Source organism: Synchiropus splendidus, chromosome 1, assembly GCF_027744825.2.
Source record: "Synchiropus splendidus isolate RoL2022-P1 chromosome 1, RoL_Sspl_1.0, whole genome shotgun sequence".
NCBI lineage: Eukaryota > Metazoa > Chordata > Actinopteri > Syngnathiformes > Callionymidae > Synchiropus > Synchiropus splendidus.
In genome coordinates, this window is record NC_071334.1 from 26,166,127 (window position 1) to 26,183,759 (window position 17,633).

The following is a 17,633-nucleotide window of genomic DNA, read 5'->3' on the forward strand; positions in this document are numbered from 1 at the left end:
GTTCGGGTTAACTGCTCATGATTGAAGGGGTCTTTTTTTTTAAAGGCTCATATTTACTGAACTTCTGTTGTCTCCGCTGAGGATGTTGTGTCTTCTCGTGAATTCTGCAGCAGTGTGGACAATAGAACACAGAACAGATGATTCAATTTTAGTGGTGTTCTGGATCCAGGAAGTCTTTGAAGGAGTTTGAAGAGGATTCATGGTCTTGGATCACTTGTATGTGACTTCAAAGAAGGCTGAGTGACATGAAATCAGCTTCATACTCTAAGAACTTCCGTCAGATGATAATCCTTCACTAAATGTCATTTTTCGTGAATTTGAAAAATGTTAAAGATGTTTAATGCTTGTGACTAATGAAATATTTACAACCATTTTAATCAGCAATTATAGTCTTTCATAAGAAACATCAGCTTTTTTTAAGCACAGATGAGACGCTTGTGTCTGTGATTTCCTTCCATTGAAATCTGGCTCATAACAAGGGAGCACAAAGAACATTTCATGATATCATTCCAAATGTTTTCCTCACCTAGTAAAAAAAATTCAAAGCCCTCTTAATAACTAGCCATCATTTTTGATATCCAATTTTGTGTATATATTTGACCTGGTGGCTTCCCAATGTCAAGTTGGGGGCTCTCGGTTTCAAATCGCATGCAAAGCCATCTGTGACATTTCAAAGTGTAATGATAGCTGTAGGACGATGTCCCTGTGCCCACTCTGGCACGACCCTCGCCTATAGATACTGTACTGTAAATGACTGTCATGTTAGTCAACTGAACCTACACACCCAAGGACATAGTAATGTGGTAAGGGGTTGGAGATACACATGCTGGCGGAGTTGAGAAAAAGTGGGAATCAATTTTGTAGACTCATTTTGACTGCACGGTATGAGATTGCAGAAGTTTCATTATAAACACATTTATAAAGACAAATATCTCCTTATGATTAAAATGGGTTGATTTAAATATCTTGTAAATATGGTAAGACAATATGTGTCAAAGGTTTTAAACAAAGGACATTTATGCGAAAATTGGAAAATGAAAAAACATTGTTTAGGGGTTTAAGAATATTTCTGCAATTACATGAAGAATGTCCGTTTATCTGGACAAAATAGACAAAGAATTGAAAACAAACAAAGAGGATGAGAAGGAGAATTAAACTGAGCCTAAACCTCCGGCGCGCTTTCAGAACAGAGAGGGCTGTAAACATATACTGTAGGTTTGCTTAGATTAAACTGGTTGACACAGACAGTCAAAGGTCAGGGGAAAAGGAGGCCTCCCAAATCTGAGTTCTAGTCCACATACTTAGCTATACAGAACGTTGAGGACATAGTGGAATATTTCTGTGAGGGGGAGGGTCCTTGCTAGCCTTTGTACTGTACATTCTTGTTTGTCTGCTATATGCTGTTTCCCCGCTTCCTCCGTCTCAGCTGGTCCCCCCACCCTAACAATCTCTGTTTATGTCTGGCAGGGCTGAGAAGAGGAGGGCCGGACTACGCATGAGGCCCGGGGAAATAATTAACCGCACACAGAAGCGCACAGTATGACTGGTGAGTTGCCTTCTTCCCCTCTCATCATGTGTTTGCTGTATTTGGACACAGCAGATGCGGCACTGAATAGCACATTTGTGTTTTCATACAATAATATCGGTGTTAAATGCTGGCCATGTCCACCATGTTACATTGTTGTTTTATAAACTGAAAGTAGAGGCCATGTTTAAACCTGCATCTCAATCACTCATTTGACAGATTTTGTAACCTGCGTTTCATAGGGTGAATAATAACAATAATTCCCCTGGAACATTTTGTCATTCTAGCGGTATGTGCTGGGTGGGCTACCATTCCATCAGAGGACTCAATAAACCTCCTTATAGTTTTGGACTGTAGGAGGAAACCCGAGTGCCTCGGGGGAACTCCTCACAAGGACACAGAGAACATCCAAAATTAAGTCTGAGGCGCGATGAGTTAAAGGAGCCAAGTGTAACTAGAATATAAATATAAATGTCTGCTAAAGTCTTGTCTGACCCAAATGAAAAACAATAGTGTCAATACATCATTCAATGTAATTCATATTAGCTCTTCTTTTGTTCTGAATTCAGACCTGCACTTTTGCTTCGTCTTCGAATAACTAAAAACACACTCTCAAGGCGCCAGGAAGTAAATTAGCATGAGAAACATAATATTAAGCATTGAAAGTGCCGGTTTTGATTTATTCAATTTCTCGCTTGAAGAATCAATAACTCCTGCGGGAATATGGCTGTCCCCAAAAACTCTGCTCTTGCGGTTGGAAGAGAGCCAGATATCGCTCTGCTATTGCTGCGTGCCTTCCACTATTGTGTGAAATACAATCCCACTAATGAAGACACGCTGTTAGACAGTGGAACCGCTGGGACATGGTCATTAATCATCACTCCATGACAAACACTAGATTAAAAATGGAAGATTTTGGTTTCATGTGTGACTCTGCGTGCAGAGAAGAGCCACTTTTGGGAAATAACCCGTGAGGCACGTTTCTCGGCTGTTTAATTCCTTTGTGTCCAACTTCTTTTTCTCTACTGACTGACTCGCGATCTTGCTCTACACCAATGTATTCAATTACCTACTTCCTAGGGCCAAATCATAAAAAAACAAAACCTAGACTGATTTGTTGTGGGTCACTTACGTACTTGAATTTCACACGAACAATGATGTGACATTACTCACCTATCACGGTGGAGGTCATACAACTCTTTTGTGTGACCTGCCGAAGATATTCGATGGATGTATATTCAGGTTGTTTTAAACACAACTCATTGTAGCCTTCACTACTGGTCATGTGTTCTGAAAAAAAAAGTCTGTTCAGTTTCCCTAGTCCACATCTAACACATTTTTTACAATGTCAATGGCCTGTGGGTAAAATTAATAGATAAAATAATCCATCCTCAAACTACATGTACATGTAAACGTGTATAGTTTATGATATGTATTTATTACTATATGTAATGATAATGTATTACAGCGCTATGGGGCTGGGTCTTGAAGCAGTTTATGTTGTTCCCTTCAGTAGCCCTCCTGTTTACCTAATGCACATGCCACATTCATCTGCATGTCCTGAGTTGTCAATCCATAGTGTTATGAGACAAAATGGTGTTTAGTATTCAGGATATGCCCTTCCCAAAAAAATAAAGTGTCATGATAATAATAATAGTAATAACAATATTGTTATTTATTTTCTCCATGGAAAATGTTTATAAAGTCACAATTCTCTAGAATAGCAATGAGTGGATTTAATATATATTAAAATATTAAGATATATAATATATAAAGTATATGTAAAACCATCCACAAATCATTTTTAATTGTTTACCAATGGGAACAAGACACAACAAAAGCTTCAGTGTGGTGATTGAAGGAGGGCTGGAGGATATGAAAAGTCATATTGCTTTGCTTGGTTGGTCGATGTCATGTTAATTGTGTGTTGTCGCTTGTTAATATCTGCTTGTGGAGTTCCAATTGATGAAGAATTGTTGCTGACTCAGTGAAACAGAAGTGTGATTATTTTATTATTCTCTGTAAGAGTTAGCCTTGCCTGTCAGCATCATGTCCATCCCACAAAAACCAGTGAGCCCCCTGACCATGAAAGCCACCCTTCTCCAAACATCTGTCCAAACAGCTCTTGGTGTTTTCCCCACTGGCTGCGAAGCATTATCTGCATCCGTTGCCTCTCTAATGCTCCCCGGGACTTAAGGCGGGATTAGAGCACAATTATGCTCGTCCACATTTTCTCCAGCTGTGTTGGGACAGCCCAGCGGTACCTCCTGCATTTGTTTTGTGCAGAGTCATAAAGAAATGAAGAGACAGGCTCAGCCCTTCAGCCTCATCAGCAGCTCTATTGGAATTTCCCGTCTCGCTTATTCCCACTGGAGGGAAAGCCCTTTAATTAAAAGCAGATTGCATGTTTTGACCTGAAAAACAATAGTGTCATAATTATTTCAATGAACTGTAATCATTCTGAACAAATATGTTGAAAATTGAGGTAGCACTAACTCACCGAACCTTCTTGAGCATCAAGGGATCTGGTTATGACTTATAAACATGACTCACTGATCGGATGACTGAGTTCGTAAGAAGAAGGTTATTATTGATACAAGGTCTTATTGCTGTTTACAATTCCCACCCCAGGAATTGTACAGACTTTGTACTGTGTTCTGCTGCCTACCATTTTGTCAATGAAAACCAGAAGACGCCATGTTGGTCTTTTGGGTTGTAACAAAAGCAAACAATCAGGGAGAGTGATGCCAAAAATATGAAGGCAAATATACAATAAAATATGTATTTAAATTTATTTCTAACTGACTGTTAAAAGGCGATACACATTTTAAAATAAATTAAACAGTATTAACCAGCATTATCATTAAATTACTGAAGTACAGAACATCACAGCTTCAGAGGATTCTTTCCTTTCCTTTTTATAGCAGGAACTGAGGTCGTCTTTTTTCGCTTTTTTGGTCGTCATCCAAAGTCAGGGAGCCAACTGCATCTTTTTCAAATCAGTGTGTACCTTTGCATCTTAAACCTGTTTCGAGTAGCATTGAGATCAGCGTCTCTGTGGTTTCGGACATCTCTCCACTGCACTGTTTACACTCATCCTGTCTGTGTTTACCACCGAAAACCTCCACTATGGCCCTGCATCCGACATACCGATTCAATTCTGCCTAGAGGTTCATACAGGGGTTGGACAAAATAATGGAAACACCTTAAAGCTTTTTTAGCTTTAAGGTGTTTCCATTATTTTGTCCAACCCCTGTAGGTTAGTAATAGCTAGCTTTTAAAAATGCCTATGTACTTTAGCTTCATTTGGTGGTGTTGCATGGATATTCAGCTGTGCTTGTCGCACTGGATCATATTTAAATAAGCTGCCAGAAGTACGTGGATATGTTTTTCTTTGCAAGCTTAAGAGATCGAATAGTAAGCAGCTGCAGGAAGAGGTGTAACTTTACACTTTGTCTACAGTAAGTCTTTGCTGTCCCATTATCAGGCCACACACTTATGATGCTTGTGTTAGTGGCGAAAACCCTTTCGACCTTTCAAGTTGAAATTCTAAATTAGGCTGTGTGCAAGCTATTTTAAATCCAAAATGTTTTGTCGAGTTGCTGGCAGTTTGAGATTAAGATAGATGTGAATCTATAATGGGATTGGTCATAACTGATGCTTGCTTGAGCAAGACAGATGCCAAAGTGTTGCTGTCTTCACAAGTTGTTCTGTTCTCACAATCATTCCGGAGAGTGTTGGTACTTTGTGGAGTTATGTACCATCCCTGCTTCATTCTTTAATTGAGTTCAAGTTTTTTTATACTTGCATAGAATCAGGAAATTGTAAAATTGCTATATCTTTTAAAATCAATACAAAGCGATAAAGGTTTATGTCACACAATAATCTCACATTATAAAATTTCTGATCATAACAGTGGTCTGAATTAAGAGTCATTTCAGTTGGTGTGTTCATCCAGGGGAAATGAGTCTTTTGCGGATGTTTCAGACATCAGGCTCACACTTATAGGTTCAGGGGTTAATGTGCTTTTTGAAAGAGGCTCTGTGCACGTATACCACTTTTATACTGTACGCAGGGGTTCGTGTGATTGTGTGTCTTTAAGGAGGAGGCATGGGGGGAGCAGGGTTGGGATCACTCTTCCATTACTGGGCTACAGGCAGGCATTCTTTACACCTCATAAATCTCACCTGGTGCTGGAGAACCATTGCTGACATAGCTGCTGCGCAAACACATGCAAACACACGCAGTCTTGTGTGCACATGTACATTTTTAGCGTGTGCATGTTGGTGCCTGTGAGTCATGTCAACAACAGCAGCAAAGTCCGGCGAAAAATAAAGTCATCAATCTGTCTGTCAGCTGCCGCGTTGTTGCTGGGGCCAATGGGATTGGAAGTTGCTTAAAATGGAAAAACCTGCTTTGTCGTGTGTGATCGCTTGTCGCATCATATGTGAGGTTCTCGTCAAGTGGCAAGGCACATGTGGAGAGATGAGAACGTGATCAATTACCCCCTACTACAGTCTCGACCAAAAGCCGTTCCAGCCGGGAAGCGATTTGTTCGAAATCTGAATCTATTTTTCCAAGCCTTAAAATAGGCTTTTGTAGGAGTGAATGTAGAGTGTCTGCTGCAGGTGCGCTGTTCGTCTATGTGTGTGGCCGCTGCATGTGGGAGGGGTTGCCGAGTGAGTGACGTCTCTCCACAAGTGAAGAGGTGCCCGGTGCGTGTCCAGCTCTGAATGTGCGCTTCTGTGCAGTTTGGCTGTGACAAAGTCATAAACCAAGTAACGCTCTGTCCCAGATTCGCCTGTCCGAGCTCCAGCCGACAACAGGACATCAAACCCTGGAGTGTGTGCTCCAGCCTCGTAGGTGTGGAGAGCGAGCACCTCCCCTGTGACACTCTACCACGGTCCAGTGCGGAGACAGGAAAAACAATAACAAAACGCATTGTGGGTCTGCTGCCGTTCCGTGCATGTTTTTTCCGTCTTTTTTCGGGGGCATTCGAGTTCTGGATTTTCGTTCGAAATCCAAAGGACCACTGTATATTGATTGTCATTGAATCACAAAATGACTACATTCAGGAGGCGGCTTTAGGTGGAGTACTGTATAACAAGTGTCTAGCCTCCTCTTCACTGTTTAAGTGGAGAACCCATCAGTATACGTCTCATGAAGAAGCATCAGGTGCGCTGTTAACCACTCTCACATGAGACCTCAACATCATGTCACATCGAGGATCACCAGGTTTCACAGATCACGTCTTGATGGAACACTGAAAAACTCAAAATACCATCATAAGATGCCACTTCCTGGAGTGTTGGTATCCTCAGTGATGAAATGGTTGAAGTCATACTCTTGCTTTGGTGTAAATATAGTTCCATTAAGTTGGAATAAGGACCTTTGATCCACTTGAGGCTCATGCCAGAGATGCCAAGACAAATGGGTTCCTCCTGAATGTAAGAGCCAGAGACAGACTACTTGTATAAGGTAATGAGAGCAACGCATACATTTGTGACATGATCTGAATCAAAATTCTGCATCTGGATTGATGCAGTCTGCCAACCTTGCATCAAACTCTTGTGGAGGTATAACACACACACACACACACACACACACACATATATATATACATACCTATATATATATATATATATATATATATATATATATATATATATATATATATATATATATATATATATATATATATGTGCAGTCCAATTGACTCAATGTTGTTTATTTACTTAATACAAAAATAGAGTATGTCTTTTAAAACCGTTGTGAAACTCCTCAAGGCATCAAACAGAAGTGTGTATATATAGTTTCCAGTGTATTTACCCTTAAATCCTTTTATAGACCTCCCCAGTGACCTTTTACAAACCACAGAACCCTTCAAATTTGAGATAACCAGGTTTGACATCTGGCTTTCTCTCGGCTGCTAACATCCGAGCATTCAAAGATAACAGAAAATCCATCCCTGATAAATAATTTGTCATCCCACGTTAAAAAAAATGTCAGTTAGAATCGATTTGCTCACTCTTACTTTGCTGCCAGATGTTTCAAAGCATCGCTGTTCTTTTGACATACATTTAAAAAAGTTAATCTTAGAGTCCCAGGAGCTATAAAGCATGTAACCCATTGAATTAATCTGTCAAACTGCTTCCCTGAGTAATCCCCCGGGTCTCATCACCAGCCGTGATATTCATGCTGAAGCTGCCATTCTTTTGCGTCATTTCATTTTTTTCTTCTTTTTCTGGTGTTTAACCAGGTTCATGCAATATCAAGTAATTTGCTATTTTGTTCCACTTTCTCAATATCAAAATGTCAGTCTTGTGTGGTGTCAGCATGTTTTGTCATCACAGATGTCTGCTCTTATCTCTCTGTCTACATAGTGATATGAACCCTTTACTGTCCATTAGAGAAGATCAAACTGTGCAGATTTCTAGAAGTCTTGCTATGTGTCAAAGGGGACATATTATTGGCTGTAAGGGGGATGAACATGTATGTGGTTTTACTTAAGATACAGCTACGAAAACTGTGTTATTTGATGTGTTGAATTGCCTTAACTAATGCCTTGCTAAGATAACAGGTGAGTGAGTTTTGTTTCTATTGACAAACAGGTGTATTTTAGCAGGGGTTGATATTTGATACCGTAACAGAGTCGCAGGCACTGCATGTCGTCCATTTCCATTGTATTCTGTGGTGTTTTGAAAGAGACAACCTTTTTGTAAACTTAACCTAGATATAACTTTGAAGATATAAATCATTTATTCAGCTTTGGCCATTTTGTAATTGAATTTGTTTTTTATATACTTGTCCAGATTCATTCTTTTTCATCTCCTTCGCATATTATTATCCAGCAAAATTGAGTTGATTCCCAAAGCACCTCTGTAAATGACATGCAGTGAAAACAACAGCCACTAATGGATCATGTATGACCGCTCCTGCTCTCTCAGCAGTGATAAATGAACTCACTGAACCGCACTTATTGCTGTTGTGCCCTCAACGTCAATATTCCGCATGTACTTTTCAGTGTACCATGAGCAGTGACCTCATGTGTCATCTGCGTCCTTCTGTGTACTGATGACACGTGAAGCGATGCCCTGGAGAAGGAAGCACAAATGAGAGTATGCTTATGTTTAAAACATACAGAACATATCTGTTGAGTGTAAATTTCCTCGAGAAATGCTAATGACAGGCTGAACCAGAAACGACTTTTCTGATTCCAAAACAACAAACCAGAACCGTTCAAACCACGTGAGGGGAAAGTCAGCGAGCCGCATTCCAGCGTGATAATCGCCGGACTTAATGTACAGAAAAGTTCCATCATGTACATTTCTATTCCTAATCCTTCTTCTGTATGCCCTTTGTTGCAGACACACACTCACACTCACCCATGTATGTTTGCCAAACCCTTAGGAACAATTTTTCACAGTCATCAGGATATAGTGATTTTTCACTCTGAGAAAGGGCTACTTTGTTCAGGATGGCACAGCCCATCAGTCAGAATGGCACACTGCTATATGCCTCACTGGACTGAGAACTCAGGTTTGGATTAAATTCCTTTCTGACCACATTGTTGAGCCGTGTTCCTCTTTGGCAGTATATTTCACGTCTATGGAAAGTGATCTGCTGTGCACCTCAACCATGCAATTACATTAAAAGGAGTAAGCCAGTTGAAGACAAACACAAATCCTACACTGTTCACTGTTGAGTGAGTTCACTTGATCATTAGATGGGACATGATATGGTTAATAAGTATGCTAGAGGGGCCAAATGCATGATGCGTTTCCAATGTCCACCAGCCTCGCTCACTAAAAACACAGATTGCACTATGACCCAACAGTTAGTTTTTTTCAACATTAAATGATTCTTTTTTTTTAGTGAATGTGTGTTGTTGGTCTTGAATCTGCACACCCCAAGTCAAACCATTTGGAGACCCCAGCTGCTAATGCTGGATCAGCACAGGAGGCATATTTGGATGGTGGAAACAGAATTCGTTTTTTTTTACTTGATGTGTAAAGTCATGTTGTAATGGTGAAATTTCGTCAATGCTGCTCATTTTGCATCAAAACCTGAAAAAAACTTGTGCAAACAGTGGCCAGCAGGGGTTCTTTTTACACGCCGCAGGAGTGCAAGTCGTGCTGCTATTGACCGTCTTTTCAGCTCTGTGAACTTGGAAGCAGCCTACAAGTGTCATAGCTGAACTATTCTGTCCGCAGCTCATTGATCACCAGTCTCGACCTCCTGCTCAGGGGCTACGGGCTGGTGTCTCTGAGGTAATGGTTTCCGGGCAAACAAGGTGGGCCAGGCCAGTTCTGTGTGGCCGACTCACATGGTCCAAGTGACTGAAGTGAGCAAGCTCTCCTCTCACTCTGACAGGCGTTTGCCTAAGGAAAGATTGAATACATTAGCACTGAGTACACAGAGACGACCTCGCCACTGACCCCGCCACTTACCTGCTGCCACTGATGTTTGGGAGTGAATGTGGTGCAGATTCAGGCGTGTCATACAAGTGAAGCTCTGTTTGTGCTGGTCCAAGTTCAGACTTCTTAATATTCCTGCTGGTCGTTTGATTTATATTTTGGGATCTCAGATTTTCTTTATGATGCTTTTTTGGGAGCTTCCAAAACTACATCGGCATTGAACAATTATTTTAGTCGTTGGTCAAATATTTTAATTGTATATGGAATGTTCAATTTACTGTCTTTTTTGTCTTGTAATTGTCTGTACTTAATGTAACCCACCTACCAATGACAGATTTTGATGCCATCGGGTGGTTGTTATTTTATTTTTCTCATCATCCACTGCTGAATAGGAACGACCGGTACTTCATTGGTGCTGGGGTCAGAAAATTTTGGCCGGGGAGAACACCGTCAGAGGACATGATGGAAATCTGAACTGGACTTGGTATGGGGCTGCACCATTATGGCCGATATGCTTATCCTGGTTGTTTTCAATTAATACTGTAATCACAATCTTTATTCGCAATTTCTCATGATGCTAGGGTGAACAACTGTATTTGTGTAGCTTTGCTTTAAAAAAAAAATGCAGATAAAACTCCCCAAGAATTTAGGATTTACTAAGGAAAGAATAGGTATTCTATTGTGGAGTGCTTGCAGGAAGTGCAACTCAATATAAACTATAAATACAGGGGTGAATACAGTTCTATTCCAGTCCATCTATCTTCCCTCAGCATATCGCACTGGCATGACCATTTAGCATATAGATTCACGGGCATGTGGCCTGTTTTGTCATGTTTAATGTGAAACTTTGGCAAGCACTACATTTCTACAGATAGACATGCCTGAGCAAGACTGAAATGTACTCGCACTGCTTCCAAATTTGGTACAAAAATGCCAGCCTTAGGATAAAAATCTGTAAACTCATGTGTCATCTATGATCATTGGAATCGGACCAGTGAACGGAAACGCTGCACTGCTAATGATCCTAATTGTTAATGTGTTTTTAAGCTCAGCGGCACTCTGGCAATGCTTGTTATCACATTGAAGTCCTTGTATCTGTTTATAGGATTTGGCAGCTCTCATGAAAAGTTCATCAACACTTCATTAGCACGTAGTATCGCTGTCACTGTGGTTTGTAATCACAAACAGGTTTATCTGATTCTCTAGATGACAACGTGCCTCAATAGTTTCAACTAATGTCTCCTGTGTTCATTGTTATTTATCCAGTCATCCTGTCAGCTTCATTGCTCTAGGTCTGCCGGTTGTCACCAGAATCTTGCTCTTATGAACGCAAGCAGCTCTGACGATGAAGTGGAACTAAGCCCCTCTCGTCTCTACACAACACCTTCATCTCCTGCTGGGAAGCTGACGGCTCTAATGTTTCGTCCTGCTCCACCTCACCTGTCACCACTTCACAAACACACTGCGATGCTCTTCATCACGGCTACACTCGTGACTTACAAACGGGTTGGAGCGGACTCCTATGGGTGCTAATTAGTAGGCCACATGACTGACACAAGAACACGTTAGTTGCTATAATCTGTTTAATAGATTTGTACAACAAGACTCAACACCATGGTCATGGAACAAGAAATCTTTTAGGGATCTGTGCTCCAGCCATTTTGAAGCTAAGGGATAATGGTTGATGATGGTTTAGAAAAAATGAGAACCTTTCTCAAGGAGAGGTGGAAAAGGCAAGCAATTACTTCACTTCAACCCACTTCCCTCCCATCGGATCAGTCTAAGGAGGTAGCATGTCAGGGTGTTGCCGAACAAGTATTTTGGCAAATAAATTGACAAGCATGCGCAACTAGGAGGCAGCTTGACAAACATCATGCAACCATCTAGGTTTGCTGAAAGCATTCAACATCGAGTTCTGACAGGGGATAATGAGAAAGTGCACGAGCGGTAGGTAGCGAATCCACCGATGCATTAACACATGTCCTGGGATGGGCAGGAACCATGTGGCTGGTTTGAGGAGTGATGGCTTGTCCAGCCTTATGAGAGTCTCCCCTTCTGGATGATTGATAGCACAGCCATCATCAAATACTTTTAACCTCTGTCCTGATGTTGCAGATGTAGCTTGACATCAGTGCCTGTGCTGCGATTGTTGCATGGAGAAACCCTGTAGTAAGGCAACACAAATCTATTAGTGTAGTGTGTAAGAGGTGGAGCCGCATGGCTGAAAGCTGTCAGCAGGGCTAACAGGCTGCAAAGCAGAGGGACTTCATTTAAAACACGGAACCAAACGGAAGGGATTCAGCTCAAAATGATTTTGATAGGATAATGTTGCCTCGGTTTTCGCCCCTGTAGGTCTCAATATTGATATTACAATTATATCAGTGTTTTCACCCAGCCTGGCACAAGATTCACTCCTGCCGTTAGCTCTACAGACTTACTGTAAATAAATATAGGTATATTATAAACACATGTAAAGACAGTGTTACAATAATCTAATATTATGAAGATGAACAGAGTGTGTGAGGGAGCTCTGGGTTGTGTAACATCACTAGTTTATTCCTCCTGGTCTGAATTGTTGAATCCATATTTGCCTACCCTGGATTGGGTGGCAGAAAGTTCTGAGAAATAAATGTATGCGAAACACCTCTAAAGAGCCTATATGTTTTTTACTACTGCTAAAACAGTTTCCATCTTGTCTCCCTCTTCTACCGTTTATAATCCCCTTCAACTCTGAATATGACAGAGTGTAAATATCCACTCTCAGTACTTTATCCAGACGTGTCATCAGTTGGACCAGGAACAAATATTATGTCTTTGCAAACATACATCTTTGCCAAAGGTAGAAAGAAGTCTTGTTGCGCTGCCAAATCAACTTGCAAGTCTTTTCATTAGACGAGTGAGAGTCGATTTATTTCAGGAATATCAACATACTGTCGTAATGGGACAAGGTGTAAGAAATAGGTGTATTTTATTTGCCGAAAACGCAATGCAAATAGGAAAATTTTCCATTCTGGAAAAGAACTTCGCACACACTTCGCACTTGTGTTTAAACAGTTTATTGCTGCTTTGAATTTTTTTTTTTTTTATTTGACCAGGTGAGGTTATCTCCTGGTTTGGCGCTTGGTCCTCGGTTCTCTCCTTTGTAGCCGTCTGAGATGTGGCCAACTGCTGGTGAGACATGAAAGACATGGTGAAGGTAGTGTAGTCTGCAGTGTGGGGTTGAAAGTGAAGGGGACTGGATTTGTTACCTGTGGAGCACTGATACTGAGCAATTTTTGTCTGAAACTGTGCCCATGGATGAGCGCCCACTGCTGGTCAAGGTGGATTGTGTTAAAATCATGAAAGAACTCTAACTCGAACTGCTCATCTGGCCAAATGCTGTCTTTCTGAAGGAAGCACCAGTGGATGCCTTGTCATTTTTTTTCAGGTCATGATGTCAGAAAAGGAGACACGGTCACCACAGGATGGATTTTAGTTCAGAAGAGGGCTGTTTTGCTTCTCCTGCTTCGTCTCTGCTGTTTACTGTAATTGGCACTTGTGGGGCCTTGTCCAGTCTGGGGCTCTGTTAAAGTACAACCAGCCCCAGTGTTCATCATTGAACAGATCTTGAAAAAAGGTTTATCTGTCAGGATGCAAAGTGCAAAATCATTGGTGTGACATACTTCAACCTGCTGCAGGGTTTTTGCCAGGATTTTTTGAAACTGTGACCGTGAAAATAATACGTAATAATACATGTTATTATTTATTGCTAAATAATACTTAGTCTTAGTCTTTCTCTCCATATGTTTAGCCGGATGCACTGAAAAGCATGTTCAAGCCCACCTCCATGACGTGCAATGCGTTACCATGTGTTATATTTGTTTCGATGTTTCCACTTTATTTAACTACGTTTGATCTTGTGAGATTTTATCTTTACAAAGAGATAATATTTCTGAAGGCTTCCTTTCAATTGTAGATTGAAACTTTAAAATATTGTTGTTGCATTCATTTTTTTTTTTAATATCTGGTTTCACGTGTATTGCTGTGACTTTCATTTTCTAGCCATGTACTCATACTATCGAATAGCGAGAGCCACTGCATCCCACCCGCACCTCTGTTTTGTCCCAGTGTCTATCTGTTTGATCAGTTAATTATCACCATTATGCTCTCACACACACCCAGGACTCTCCTGGGAATCCTAACATGTAGCTGGCTGCCGCTTTTCCTCATTGACCTTTTTTTTTTCTTTTAACCCTAAGAGGAGAGTGTAGTTAATGGGAAGCATTACAGACACTTGGTTGCTGATGCACCACTTGAAAACTTGGATGTCAGCTGCTGGGTAGAATGCATTGGAGGCTTTAATGCAACCTCTGGGTGAATTCAGAATTTAAAAAAAGAAAGAAAGGAAAGGCACATTGAAAGTCTCCTATGACGTTTTATGGAAATACGAGCGTTGAGAACTTAACTTGACCATAGAATACTGCATGAATCTCATTTGGACTTTTATTTGTGCTCCTCTGGTCCAGACGTTTAGTGACCTGGAATGCAGACAGATTTAACATATGTTTTATTAGGTTTTATATATTTGTTTTGGATTGAAGTCAGGCGTTTCGCCCCTGAAAGCAAGCCCCTAACTCCCTAACCACGTGCTACCTACCTACCACGTTTTAAAAAAATATTTTCTTGTAATAAATGTCATTGAGCAGTCATGCAGAATGTGCTGGTTCGAATTAAAACACCACCACAGGAGTTTTATGGTAGCATGTTAATGTTGCCCTGCTCTACTGGCTTACTGTGGTTGTCGGCGGCCTGTGAGGGAACACTCACTGTGAGCTATGTGTGCCGTTTGAAGGGTCTAAGGAGATAAAGATCTTTTCTTATATGATATAATAGTTATACAGATGTCATATGAACATATTTACAATGCATTAGAAGAGATTGAAATAAACATTTATTCTTTCATAAACAACATACATTATTTAAGTTAAATTATTTAAGTATTTTAAAATAGTACTCAGGAAATTATTGAGATTATAATGCAAACTGACACACATATGAATGCTTGTTTCAATATATTTTATTTTGGTCATCTTTGTTGTTTCCATTAACATAATATTGCCAAAATTATGCATTATATAATTACATGTATATGCATTTCCGTTCTGCCTGTGCACTGGTGCGAAGGCTTTGGGGGAGGGATGGGAGTGCTGGTGTGTGCCTTTGAGTGGTTGCACAGAGAGGCAAACTTCTAATTGCCCACTCAGAAACGGTCAGAGACCGGTGCCAGAAACCTCAGTCAATGCTGTAAAGTGGGTGTGCCGGGGGTATGTACTGCTTTTAGCCAATAGGCACAGTCGGGAAGTGTGGGGAGGATACTGCTTTTGTCGTCGCAGCAACAAAGAGACATGTGGGGTGACTCTTTCAGCTCCCTGTATTTAATAGTGGACCCATAATTACTGGGAAATATTCCAACAGCTCTATAAAGCGGTTGTTTTTCTTTGATTTTCCGTTGAATGTTCTGATGATTTATGCTTTTTTAAATTTGTCATTGTCGTATAGTTTGCGCAGATGATGACACAGCAAACCTTGAAATTGCCCTCCGGGATCAATTACTATGTGGGTTTTTTTCCCTGTTCAAAATTATAGCTATATGAATAATCTTCATGTTAGATGACCTCAAAACATCCTTGATTGTGTTATCAATTTTCTTTTCTGATTAACACAGGGTTTATGTTTGACCTTTATTATGGATTTTCTCTGTAACTTACAATGAGATTGCATGAGTTTGTCATCCCTCAAACATCCCCATGGGATCAGCAGTAGAGTCATCGGTATCTGTGCTATTAACGTATGCGACAATCTATGCTTGAGTTTACTTACAGCACTCTGGAAGTCAAAATGAACTTGAATAAAAGACACTTAAAATATGTCCTGAAAAAGAAATAACATAAAAACAGACAAAAAAAAAGTGAGAACTGTTTTCCTTCTCAAGTTGATGTTGAAAGAATTGTTGTTGGAAATAAATATCATTCATTCACTCACCATACTTGAAACTCCTCTCCCTATATAGGCTTTTTTGCCGTGCTTCCACAACTCACCAGTTACACCACAAAGGTGCTTTTATCAGACCCATTCTTGTATCACTGCTCAGCACCAGGTCTGATGCTGTGACGGTGTTCTGTAATGGCTTCTGTCACTCAATCTTTCTGGATAAGTTGGGTGGTTCACAATGTCTTTTGTGTGCCAGGGCTTCAATGTGTTGGTGGGGAATAGCGCCTAGTGTCGGTCCATTAGCTGACAATAGAGCAGAATGCAGGGAGAACATTAGCAGCAGGGTATTTGTTCTTCTTTTTTACAAGGCCAGGCTGTGAAATGTGAGACAGGATTGTCACTCCCCACCCAAGATATGTTTCATAGGTTTTTGTCTATCTGAGTGTCCATACGATTTTAGATGTGGGGAGTGGTAGCAGTTGTCAGGTATCAGTGTTGGGTCAGCGATGGTGGCCAGGAATCAATGAAACACCATCTGCGGCTGACAAATTTCATTACATTGAGTTGATGTGCCATAGTGAGTGGTGGCAGTGGACATGGCAACAGGGAGACCTCTCTGGCTGATGACTCGATGAGAAAAGAATAATATTGGGTCACAGTGTTATGTGCTAAGCACATAGTGTGAAATTGAGTTTGTCTCAGCATCTCTTGCTGTTGAGTTTGTTATTCATATATTGTAATTCACCATGTGACTTTTTTGGGAGGAAAACTGCACGTATAGCAAGTACACTGTGTGGGTGTGAGTGGAAAAGAAATTGCCATATCCATAAATCTGATACAGTCTTTAAGATTACAAATTCTCAGAGTCTGAGATGTTGAAATGGGGAAAACCGATTAATACAATTAATTTGGTACAACAATTCCTTCCTTGTTCAGTCTTGACTTACATGCCCCAGTCTTGTTTCACTGCTTCCTAGTAATTTACAGTCCCACAGACTCTGAAATCAGATCAAAACACTGTATGCAGCTCGGATTTGATTTGTAGCCAGGGTTGACACAAAGCAGAAAAATCTCCTGCTGTTCTTCAACTCAGTGCCTTCTGCACATACCTTTTCATCAAACGCAACATGACTCCCTGGTGGCAAAACTCTGGAATATAAATAGGAGCTGTAATACGTTCTATCACTGTTTTACATACATGGAAATATATATTCTTGGCAGACAAATTGAGACTGATATTGAAGTGATAGAGGTTTTGTCAGGGACAGAGAAAACAATTTAGTTTAGCAGAAATCATAAGTCAGGCCGGACTTTCTCCTGCGAATGAGCAGTGGCCAAGTTTTGATTCCACTTTTAACATTGCCAGTTTAGCCTGGTCAGTATATGCATATGCTGATCTATTATATCCACAGTCCTGGCACTGCCTACTGGTTTACGTATACAGTGTTCCTTTGTTTATCGTGGGGATTATGTGGAGTCAGTCTATGTTGCACCGCCTATACATTTTTTAACAAATTTGTTATTGATGCACGGTCTGAGTGAAACAGCAAGGATGCAAAACAAGGACATGTTCAAGGTTGAAATTGGGACAATAACTGCACTAACATGACAAAATGCAGATCATCACATAAAATCAGAGTCTCTGTAACTGCTGATGTCTTTTGTGTGCATTTTCTTGAATTAAATATGTTTAACACTACAATTTTGAAAATATAAAATAA

General features: G+C 40.5%; 1 protein-coding gene across 1 annotated transcript in view; it reads left to right on the plus strand.

Annotated features, from left to right (window-relative positions):
• The window catches only part of LOC128756678 (thyroid hormone receptor alpha-B), a 136,730-nt gene that overhangs the window by 52,360 nt on the left and 66,737 nt on the right, over positions 1-17,633 (plus strand). The window contains exon 3 of the mRNA XM_053861276.1: positions 1,468-1,546. The gene's annotated coding sequence lies outside the window, so the exon portion shown is untranslated. The remainder of the gene's footprint in view (positions 1-1,467; positions 1,547-17,633) is intronic.